The sequence below is a fragment of the Linepithema humile genome, chromosome 2 (genome assembly GCF_040581485.1).
Source record: "Linepithema humile isolate Giens D197 chromosome 2, Lhum_UNIL_v1.0, whole genome shotgun sequence".
Classification (NCBI taxonomy): domain Eukaryota; kingdom Metazoa; phylum Arthropoda; class Insecta; order Hymenoptera; family Formicidae; genus Linepithema; species Linepithema humile.
The window spans coordinates 34,061,670-34,073,984 of record NC_090129.1 but is presented as its reverse complement, the minus strand read 5'-3'; the positions used below and the strand labels follow the sequence as shown (position 1 = coordinate 34,073,984).

Sequence of the window (12,315 nt, the reverse complement as noted above, 5' to 3'; positions counted from 1 at the left end):
GGATGCAAGCTTCTCAGGACTCGCTCGTGCAAGAACTCAAGGACGCTGTTAAAATTACAAGCACGCACCAATCTAAGATTCCAAGGATGCAAACGCACTGAGGACAGGTACGTCTATTGTGCCGCGACAAAAAGTTCTAAAAATCATGACTCTATTGTTTGCAGCATCAAAAGACTCGATAAAGCTAGGAGATAAAGCTTGAGAAAACTTAAGAAAAGAATAATAGGAAAGACATTTGATCTTTAAGTGTAAGCAATCAAAAGGGGATAAACTGATAAAGTTTCATAAGTCTAAATAATATGTTTGATAAAACAAGTAAGAAAATTGGTTTATCTTATCCTAATATTTGTCAAAATCTGACAATCTAAACTGTATCAAGTTTAGACAATCCTGTAATAACTTTATGAAAAATCTTAGAAACTTTTGACTCTTTTATTAAGTTCGAGGGACGTAATCATGAAATATATGTGTCTTAGCTTGACTGATGATAGATATGACTGACATATTTTCACGGTAAAATAAAAAGGGCAGGCGTATGGGGAAAATAAGATCTCTTAACGCGGTATGGCGTAAAGGTCCTTTGGAAAGGACTTGAGACAAGGGTTATGAAATCGACAGGGTGTGATGCGAGAATTTCGTGCCCGGACTGTCGAACATTCAAATTCAAGAAATCGATACCGCTTTTCGTGCGACAGAACGGCAAATCTCGGTAACATCAGTGACTGTGAAAATCAGGACCTGGAAGAACCGAGTGTCTCGATTCTGCAATTCCGTCCCTTTCGCCTTCGGGCGTTATACATAAATTCAAGGATCAGTGGAGGTGAGAGTTTGCGGCTATAACTAGAGGGCAACCGATGGTAGCGGCGAGATTTATTGTCAATTACTAGTCTAAAAATATATTGATATTTAAAAAATATTAAATTGAAAGTATTACACAAGTATTCATAAAAAATTATGTACGCAAGATCTCACTCACGTTTTGACATAACAAAGTAAATTGAAATTTCTACTGCCCGCATATCAAATATATAATTGTAGCATGTATTTACAAAATTATTTTTACACAAAAGTTTCGATATCGGAACTTTGGTTTGTTATATCTCTCTTTATAGAACATATATTGTAGAATAAAAATAAATGTACTTTTATGATACACATTTTTCAGTTTTATATTCGAAAAAAATCTTTACATATCAACATTATTCTATCTCTAAGTAAACGTCTGATTGACGATTATCTTTGATATAGCTTCTTAATATTTTGATACTTGATACTGATATTTTCTTCCGGCAAAATATGCTAGATTTTCTTTGATGTACAGATTTTAAACGAGAGTACTTAATACGTGTTGATGATAAACAATGGAACAATAAAAAATATCTTAAATTATTGCTCCAGTAAATATCCAACGATCATTGTTGGAGTTCTATTTTTATTTGATTACAAACATACTGTCTATTATGATCTCCTAATGTTTATGAAAGTATGACTGATAGATCAAATGATATTAGAAGATAACATGAGAATTTAAAGTAGAATCAAATCATGTTTTAATCATGTGATATTTATAAAAAAAATTTATGATGTGACGATGATTATAAAGAGACAAGAAAAAAAATGAATATTAATTGCCATGTGACTTGTTCTGACCTTGAAATTATTCTGTGCGAAATATCTAAAGTTTATTGCTTCTTATTAGGATTCAAACGAATTTTATAATGATGAATTATTCAAACAATTCGAAAGATTTAAACCAAGTTTGATTAATCAGATTTCAAACAGTTTTAACCTTTAACTTTTTAAGTTGTTTGATTAAAAATTCTACATATTACCATATCAAACATTATGAAAAGATAGGTCATGTTATTTTTATAATATTTTATATGTATGCAAAATCACCAGATCTTTACGATGAAATTAAAATTAAATTTTGACACGGTAGCATCGATAATATGCAAAATGTATATGTAATATAGTTAAAAATATTGAAATGAATAAATAATTATATATACTAAAGATATCGTTTGCTATATAAGCAAATATATCAATAATGTACATCAATAACACATATTTTTGTTGCATTAATAAAATGTATATTTAAAATCGTATTTTGACAATTTATGCTCTGTTGCAAAAACATTAAATAATTAAATTTATTAATGAACATAAGTAAAGAATATATTCATATATATTAAAATTACATTGAATGTGTCATTAGATCAAAAGTATATATTTAAAAAATTTTAGTTTTTAAATATAATTAATTTTTTATAATCTATTTTTCATAAAATTTTTCTTTCTACACATTTACATAATTTATATTTAAAAAATTTTGAATATTTACACCAATTTAAAATTAATAAACTGCATAAAAAACTTGTGTAATTGTCAAAGTACAATTTTAATAATTGTATGGAATGAATTCACTCACCGGTCGTTGTACCTTAACTAAATACGCTCTACAGCTGTACCTGGAAAATTTAATATATATTTTAATTACATATCTTATTTAATAAATATTTTAAATAATTTTAACACATGTTAAATATAAATTTTAATAAATAACAGTAGTTATATGTGTATTATCGTAATAAATTTTGTATTAAAATAATAAAATCATTGTACTCACTAGCTAAGGTATTGTAGTCTGCTTCGCTGCAGATTTTGCCTTAGACTGCTCCTTATCAGTTCCATCCAAAAATCCATGAACATCAAGAATCCGTGTACTTATTGTTAATTACACGCACTGTCGAATAAAAATCCGCGCACTGCACTTTTCACAATGTTAAGTAGCGAATATGTCACGCCACACTATACAAAATTCGAGAAAAAATAAATTATATTATACGCGTTCACGATCATAATTTATTGTTATTTATTTCAGAAAACGTAACAGTTGTGTTATGTAGTTGTGTATGACTGAATTACGATAAACTAAATTTTCAACATACTATACCTAATAAAACGTACACTGCGTTCACTACTCTTGAGCGAATTTAAGGTTATGGTGGTGGTTATTATTTTCGCGCGTTTATTGCGTTAGAGACTATGATCACTGCGTTCACACTGGATTTGCATTGAATATACATACCGAATTGAGCAAAGCTGAATGCTGACTACGATCGACAAAACACCATTAATTGTGAACACCCGTGGCAACAGTCTAATACATTTCAGTAATCGCCCGCTACTTTAATCGGCACTCTTGACGAAAATCACACTCATTATACATTTTTAACGGGTAAATTACGCGATTATTCGCGGAGCGTTCGCGCTCTGCGTTCCGAACCGTTGCACGTAGAGACACCACGGTGAGAAGTGAGATACTATCATGGCGGTCAAATGACGATCAACAACGCGCGCAGTACTGAAATATTTTGGCGATTTCGCCCAAATACTCCGTGTACGAATGTGCGATCGGCTGCTTACTACTGCGCGTGAATTTAGCACAAAAATAGCAAGAATCTAATTTTCTTATTAAGAACATTGAATAAAACATCATCAATTGCCGTGTCTTGTTGAAAGATGCGCAACAAGATTCTGATTCTCATTGCAATATCGCGACCGCATTGTACTATTTCAAGATCAGAAAACATGATCATATCAAAATAAAATACTCACGTTATTATCTAAACCTGTATTGTACTCAATATCGTCTGGAAGCTTTAATTATCATACAAATTATAATGAAAATCGGAGCGTTAGAATTCACGGCGTGCTCTGTGTGCGTTGGAGAATAACTATATCGTATTGCCTGAATTCGATAGAAGAGTGCGCGAGAATCGCAATTGGTATTTCTATACACCGCCAATTTCAAATGATCTATATTTATACGTAAAAGAATTATTAAATTCTTTAATACAATATTATGTTATGTAAATTTATTATATATATAAATAAATTATATACATAAATGTAATAATTAAAATCATTTAAATTTAATTATTATATTTAATTGTAATAATTATAATTTTAATTGCTATAATAATTATATTGTAAAATAAAGCATATGAAGAAGGATGTGCAAAAGGAAAAAACTACAGAAATGTTCTCTGAGAAGCAATCATATAAAATTATATAGCTCAATGGTCGACAGATTATAATTATAAAAAATATATATTATGTTACAAATTTAAATGTTTATTCCTCAACATGGTGTTGTATCGTCTAATTAATATAAAGTTATAAAATGTAAGATTATACTAATTAAATAAAAACTATACAACTAACTAAACTAGACAACAAGAAAATAAAAAGAAAGTAAAATAATATAGACAATAAATCAAGATATTCTAATATTACATAATTTTTTACTTATGTGTTGCTTAATTATAATCATGTAATAAAAAAATAGCATAGAAAGATAAATCAATTTACTAATATTAAAATTTTATATAAACATTTAACTTGGTGCACGATACGACCGTGTCTTTAATTTTGCGTGGCTCGAAATTTTCGGATAAAGAACATTTATGCAACTACTGAAGCAAGAATGGTATTTTTGCAGAATTTTATTCGGTCGATACAATTTTAAAATACAGGAAAAAACGTAAATAAGTAAACCAAGTGTACTGCGCATTATTATTCAAAAGTCGTTATATCTAGTCCGAACGCAATTCAAAACGCGGCATTATGCATGACATCGCACGCGATACAGAACCCGGGAAAAACGCGCGTTTTATTATTTCGCGCCTTTTACAACGCTCTTCATGCGTAAAATTCTTTTGTTTGTCAATTGAACAAATTGCAGTTTTATGAAATTCTTCCTTCGAAGTCTTGTTATAGATTCTAAAAAATTGCATTCATAACTCCGCATCTGAAGAGGACAGCTGACAGTCTATTTCATGATACAAACAACTTTCAATCAGACAAATCTTATATTTATGCTTATTTAATTTATTTCTCAAGTGTACACAATTAAAATTAATAATACAACAAGAAATATCGTGGACCTGCTTGGTAAAAAAATTGTAAAAAGATAGAAAAAGTTGTAGCAAATCAGACTTAAGCGTATCTTTAAGTTTTTGAAGGTCTACGATTCTGAATCTTTGTAATTTCTTTTCTGATAAAAAAGCTTTTTAGACTTACATGTTTTATACAGCGATTATACAATGATGGCTATATGCTTATCGCAGTTAATGGGCACGTTCATTGTCCTGCACGAAAAATCGTTAACTTTGCAACTGCAACTGCCGCGGAACATTTAATTACTTCACACGCGTCCCACATAAGTTCCACGCTGAAGCGGGGTTGATGGCATTAAATTCTATTAAGAGGACTCCTATTCGTATTTTCCGTGAGCTTAATGCACATATTCATGACGGTTCATCGCACTGGCGAGTGTTAAAAGCATTAAATCCGTGCACGTAGATGAAGAAGAGCTTTTTAACCACTTGACAATCGCATTTTTTCTATAAAATTTTTTTTTTACCAACGGTACACTTTCATTTCAAATATTGATTTAAAAGTAATGTTGAAAATATATGTATAAATTTGATTTGCAACTAAATTTTAACATTTAAACTTGCTTATACGTAAATTCTGAAAAATTAATTAAGTGATTTTTTAAAAATGTTTATTAATATTTAAAAATTTAAGTTATTAGTAATGCAAACAGTTAATATGTTGCAAAAGAAGACTCAACAAAAATATCAAAATGAAAAAGTAGAAGTAGAGAATAAATTAAAAATTAAAACTACGCATTCTGTTCTGCTGCAAAGCGTTATTTATACACAAAGTTTGTTAATATTTCAGGCTATTTCGGTGTACAAGCCGTCGCATATCGTGTGTACTGAAAATTTGAATAATTAACCAACTGGCCGATGCAAAATTATAATTATAAATACTGACTTTCTGCATATTTATAATTTTCAGTGATTCAATATTGTTTTATACCACCGCGTTTATTTTAAACTCTGTTTCTTTTGCTTTGCAATGCTTTTATAATTCATTAACGCCGTTGATAGCTTTTATATAATTTTATTTTACATATAATTATATATATAATTTTATTTTTATATTCAAAAACTAATTTTCCCTTCTGCTGTTTGTGAGAAATCGACATTGCGCATGCAAATGTCCATCCGGCACATCTGGGACGATTAAATCCGCAGTGTTAATATTTGCAGTTATTTTTTATACAAAAGCAACACCGGACTTTTCGATATTGAAAATCTCGATTGACATGCACCGATTGGCAGCGAATCGAGGGAGCAAGCCAATCGATGGCCAAATAGCTGAATTTCGAGCTGCCACATTCAATCGATCGGTTCGCCGCTACTTCGAAGAAGACGCGTGCGTGCATTTTACACATGTCTGCACATGACGACATGTGCGTACCACTCGCTCCATTTAATTACTGCATCAAGCGAGCTTTCACAGCTGTTAAAGGAAATTAATTGCCCCAGCGACGTCCATGCTTCCGGTTTCGACAGCGTACATGATGGATCAAGCAGGACACCGGGTGGAAAAAAACTCTGGCAAAGAAAAAAAAAATTCTTTTTACCCGCAGTGATATATTATATTTCATATTTGTATTTACACGCTAATGCTTTCATATTTTTACATCCATTTGCAGAAAGGAGATAACTTTAATAACACGCGAAAAAATATCAAATATAATAGTAAAATATTTTTAAGAGAAATTTTTATACCTATATATTCAGGATACTTTCACAGCTTGGAAAGCTTTATTATCAAGTATCGTGCAATTTATTTTTATTATTGTTAACTTAATCTTATTTCGGCTTTTTGTTTTCCCGTTTAACGAAGTTTCCCCTATCCACTATCTTTGATCTATCTTTGCCTCGTATTTATCGGACTTTCTCGGCGAGGGTGGTTGCAAGATTTCCTTCCTCTCGATCTCCCTCGCCAAGTTGTCTGCAGCTACGCTCCTCTCCGAGCTACCGTAAATTGTTCTACTTAGCTAAGGCGAGTAGTGACCCTCCCAGCGAAGTTTAATTAGCTTTTAAATCCCTGCCGCTCATTATGCCCTCCTTTTTCTCCTCCAAATTGAAGGGAAGGGTTTCTTCTCCTATCGTCTAACTTCGCGCGAGTAATCGCGCAGAAAGGAAAAAGGAAACGCGCCCTTTCAGCAAGAAATACAACCGAGCAAAGAATTTCACCGAGCGACACCGAGAACCGATTGCCATCGTTTCGATTTAATTGGCCAGCGATACTTTTACTCACTTGATACCGAATACAAGTGCAGACATAACGCCCGATAAGTATCATTGCTGTTTGCGAGAATAAAACGAGAGTTCTGCGCTGACAAAAAAATCAGGCCTGTCAAATTTTTAAGCGCAAATAAAATTTGCAGGAAATTATTAACATTTTCCTTATTTATTTACTTTATATGTTATCGTTTGATTATTATCATAAATAAAGCATAATGATCACGAAATTGGCAACATCATGTTTTTGTTAAAGTTACACAATAGCGTTTAGCGTGAGAGAAGCGAAAGACATTCTTGTTAGGTTTTCGCCGGTCATTTCCGGCGACACGTAGCGTTCCCTTAGCGTCCACCTTTTGATTTATCACAACGCAGAACCACCCGCGAGGTAGGCAGCCGTGTCGGAAGGCTTCTCTATATGTGGCGATGATAAATCTCTAGCACTCTCGGCTACAGGCGCCGCCGCTAAATCTGCGCGAATCACGCAGCGTGTGGCCGGTATCGCCGTAATAAATCGCGCTTCGATCGCAAAACCTTCTTGTAGTACACGTACCGCGTGAGAAAAAGGATCCAGAAATCTAGCAGAATTTATTCTGTAATTTCCAAAGAGATTAAAACTCTAAGGATTAAAGGATTTAAGAAGAGGAGAGAAGATTTTATCTTTAAGCCAGAAATTTAACAATCTATAAATTGACAATCAACAGACAAAGAAATCTATTAATTTTTAAATTAATAAACTATGAAGAAAGTAAAATACCTAAAGAACTGAAAGTTAAAACCGTGCAAAACTTGTGTGTGTGTGTGTGAATAAAGTTAATAAAACATTTAAAACATGCAAAATTAAAGATAATAACAACAAAAATGTCAATGGTAGTAATCGATAAATAACATAGAGAAGTTTTGGATAAAATTTTTCCGCATTTTAAAGTGTAACGACAACGACATGGCTTTCCTCGTAGCCGATGCTCCAATGTTTTGCCATAGATTTCAGCCAATAACCGTTTCGCTGTAGAGAATTTTGCCATATCCACGAAAACAGTCAATTTTACGTTTAAATGACTTTTCGCTCGAAAAAAAGGAATAAAAATAAATATCTGCTTTTACAAATAACAACATCACTGTGTATATTTAACAGATCTGCACCAAAAAACTAAAGAAAATCTATACGCATATACTATTTTTTGTTAAAAAAAAATAGAAAAAATAAATAAATAAATAGGTTTGAACAAAATATTTGAGTTTATAGCGATAAATATAATAAGAAGCATTGGCGCTTCGAGGGGAAAATAGATATGACATTTCATCGTTTGCTGTAATCCTGCGGCGAAAACATCGCCACGTTGTGCATTATGGAACGGCGAATATGGCGAAGATCCTTATGATCCTTCTTGCTATCAACTTGGCCGGCGAAATAAGTACGCCCGAGATTTGGCTTATTCTGAATAATATATCAAACTTATGAAGCGACTTTGAGGGCAATGTCGCGGTAAATCCTTGTATTATAAAATGGAGGGACGAAATTGCGCCTTAGTTGCCCTCGTGTGTTTGCGTGATTATATATTTCGACAGAATCCGGTAATCCTTAACGAGAATTTCATGCGATACACGCGTAGGAAAAGAGCGAGATAGAGAGAGAGAGAGAGAGAAGGAGGGAGAAGAAGAGGAAGAGCAAATTATGCCGAATTTGTAATAGAAAAATCATTCGAAGAGATTCAAAGTTTAATATTATAAATTCAAGAAACAGAACATTTAAAAGTTTTTAAAATACACCAGACTTTTAGAGCTTCTAAACGCTAAAGAGCTAAGCTCCGAGTTCTAAAATCCATCTAGGCGAGGATCCTAGACAGCACCTATCCTATCCTCATCCTCTTTGTGTCTGGGAGACGCGGTAAGTTCATTAAAGTAAATGAGATGATTCTGAAGAGGAGCTACTCGTCGCGGAACCAACTCCTCCTCCCTTCCCCCCCGCCCCTCTCTTTTGCCCCTAGCCGGAGGGGATCGTCTCCAAGCCTTCTTATCGTAGATTTAACACGTCGTTACGTCCCGTGAATACGCTGTGAATACATGTGCGTAGACGCGAAGCAGATAATTCGGATACAAAACTAATTTTGCGAAGCCCTTACGCGCATTAAGCTCACTGACGACTCCCACCAAGTCTTAAATTTATCCGACGAAACCCGAATTACATACCGAAAGAGATTTATTCAGGCTGAAAGCTGAGTTATAATGTAAATTTACAAGAAACAACGGAATCGCACTAAAGTTGAATTAAAGTTGAATCGAGGCTGAATTGAAGTTGAAATAGCGGACAAAACTTTATCTCAATGCCAGTTCAACTTCAATTCCATAATAATTCAAATTAATCTTAATTTTAATTTAACTATAAATTAACTTTATTTTAACTTTAGCAAGTTGAAGTTGATTATTTCATGTATTTAAAACTATTCATTGTACTATTCATGTATGTCAAAAAAAAATTTATTTAATAGATTTATTTAATAAATTCTGAATCTATATTTATATAATTCAACATCCAGAATTATGGAACAGAGAATTTTCTAATTTTTATTAACACTGAGTTTTTATATTAAAAATACCGAAAAGTTATAAAAGAATATTAACACGTAGCAATACTATAAGATCCTTTTATCGCTTAATTAGTTACATAAATAATCTCAGCACTAATTGCTCTTCTGCTTGAGGAATTTACTAAGAAATCAATGAACCCAATATCGTGATATTTATTAAGTCGTTCGCGAAAGCGTATCTTTTTAACTACAGAGAGAAAAGCTCCTGCTTTCTGCGATTCACGTTCTCACGTATCAACGAGCAAACAAGCATCTGGAGTATCCTTCTCCTTCGATGCTTCTTGATATCTAGACAGCTGTCGACCGAGCGCACATTCGCAGAAAGAATTCGAACAATGGGGACAATCTTATCGAAAATGAAAGTTTCCGCGCCAAAACTTGCCTCGCCCTGGCGGCGCTTCGTTCGGAAATTCTTAGGTTAATTTTAGAAACGTTTCTTGTGCGTGCGTGCCGGCTCAGTTTGCTTGCAAGATTCATCGAGATAAAATGTGTCGTCGACGCGTGTATCGTCACAAAAGAAATTAAGTGTATATCTGTGTTAAGTGTATGTTATCCGAACAAGTGTACATCTGAACAATCGGATTTTAACTTTTGTAATTTGTTTGAGGTTATATTTTTAGTGGTGGTATAATTGTGCTGTTATTGCAATTAAAGAGAAATTTATTAGCATTATCGGAGAAAATATGTGAATCGTGAAAGCAAAATTTATCGCTGCTGCTGGGATTTTTATTCACATAAAAGAAAAGGTAAAAAATCAGAATATGCTCGACTATTTCACAATCTAAAAACCGAGATTGTTGAAATGTAACAATTTGCCACAGTTCTAAATACACTTTTGTCGAGGAAAAACTTTCTATAAAATTCATAAAATAGAACTTTGCTTTAAAAGAGAGATGCAATAGAGGTATGATAACGGAGCGTGATAACGTGGCGAGATTTTCTCACCTCTCGAAAATCTATCATAAACATCGACGAAAGTAAAAAGAAGAATTAATGATGGATGCGGTGGAATTCCTATAAGCTTCCGCAACAAGCGGTCGGCGAAATAGGATTTGTTACAATAATCGCTTACGGCCGTCCATTGAACCTCTAATCCTTCAACAAAGCCAGAAAAAAGTATAAAAATTTGTCAAAAATATTTTATTTTATATATTCCACTGTTGAGAAATATAAATAAAGTTAACGTTCGTTGAAACATAATATATAGCATTACAAATAAAAGAAGTAAAATTAAATGTAAAATGAGGTATTTCGCTTTTTCTTCAAAATTTTATTATATTTGTTTCATGAAACAGAGATGAAATATACTCTAATAAACCTTTTCCTCTCCACTTGAGAAGTATATAAATAAAAACGTAATATTCGCGGGCGTGGTAGTAACATATTGAGCGCATCAACTGTTATTGCGATTTCTCACCCTGAAGAGTGCTCGTCGACGCGAAAATGTGCAATTCGGCTTTACCCGACGAGGAGTCTCCAATTGTCACTGTCGACGTTAAAAATAACGCGGATGACTCTTTTCACGAACGTGAAATATCTCACAAAAATTTCTATGAAGCTCTAATGATCTTTTAATGCTAAAATAACTATGCTTTTTTTCTAATAATCTTTTAATAATACTTTTCTTATGATACATTCCGCCAAAAAATTTCGAGAACACATCCAGCTATTTAAATGTTTAAAGAAATCATTAAAATATCAAATATTTTCTCAATAAATATATTAATAACATTTCTTTCAAAAAAGTTTTAAATAAATCAAAGCAATGCAGTTTTGGAAACTACTGCTGCAGACTACACATCGGCTTGACAGGTAGATCTGATACGGTCTGAAAATCGCGTAGCGTGTTCAAGTCCTCAAAAGTTCGCCTACCGTAAACGTCACAAATATCGGATTTAGCTGGTCGCTCTCTCTCTTGCGTTTTCCTAGGTTGGTTTCGAACTCAACGTCATTCATCCAACGTAAATTACATCGGAATTACGGGACGCTCGTCGCAAAACTGCGAGCGAACTATTATCGTGATGCTGGAAAACGTGCACATTTCGCTTGTCACGCGATCGAATTTGCGCAAACGCGACTTGTCGCTCGACGTTAACGCGAAGGAATCGCCACTTTACGAAGTTTTTATGTCGTCGTTTCGTGCCAGCGCAAAGATATCGCGATATTCTTATGTAAAAAATTTTTCCTTACGACACCATAAGACATTTTAAATATAGAAATAATTTTGCGTATTAATATTATGCTACGATAAATGAACGCGTTTACTCAGTTGACGAAAATTGGAAAATATATTTTACGTAAATCAATTTTTATTTAGTTTTGACCATTTCTTTCGTATGGGAAATTCGGAAGTGCTGATGGTTGGAGTTTTTAACGGATAGTGCTGCAAGTTTAAAGATCCAAACGCGACGCTCGGTGATGTCCTCCAAGGCGATATTCTTGGCGGGACAAACAAGGGTGAACGCACGTACGAAGAGAGCGAGAGCGACGACTCGTACGCTCGCACAACTGCACGTACTCTACGCCCCAAATAGAACGCGTTGCCTGTTGGTAAA

At 33.3% G+C, this 12,315-nt stretch overlaps 1 protein-coding gene across 3 annotated transcripts in view; it reads left to right on the top strand.

Moving 5' to 3' along the window:
- The first annotated feature begins 10,199 nt into the window (after positions 1–10,199).
- The window catches only part of LOC105674891 (uncharacterized), an 84,042-nt gene continuing 81,926 nt past the window's right edge, over positions 10,200–12,315 (top strand). For 2 of the 3 annotated variants that reach the window (XM_012371538.2, XM_067350568.1), the window contains exon 1: positions 10,201–10,506. The gene's annotated coding sequence lies outside the window, so the exon portion shown is untranslated. Of the gene's footprint in view, positions 10,507–12,315 lie in introns of all 3 variants that reach the window. The other variant, XM_067350569.1, reaches the window with a different exon arrangement.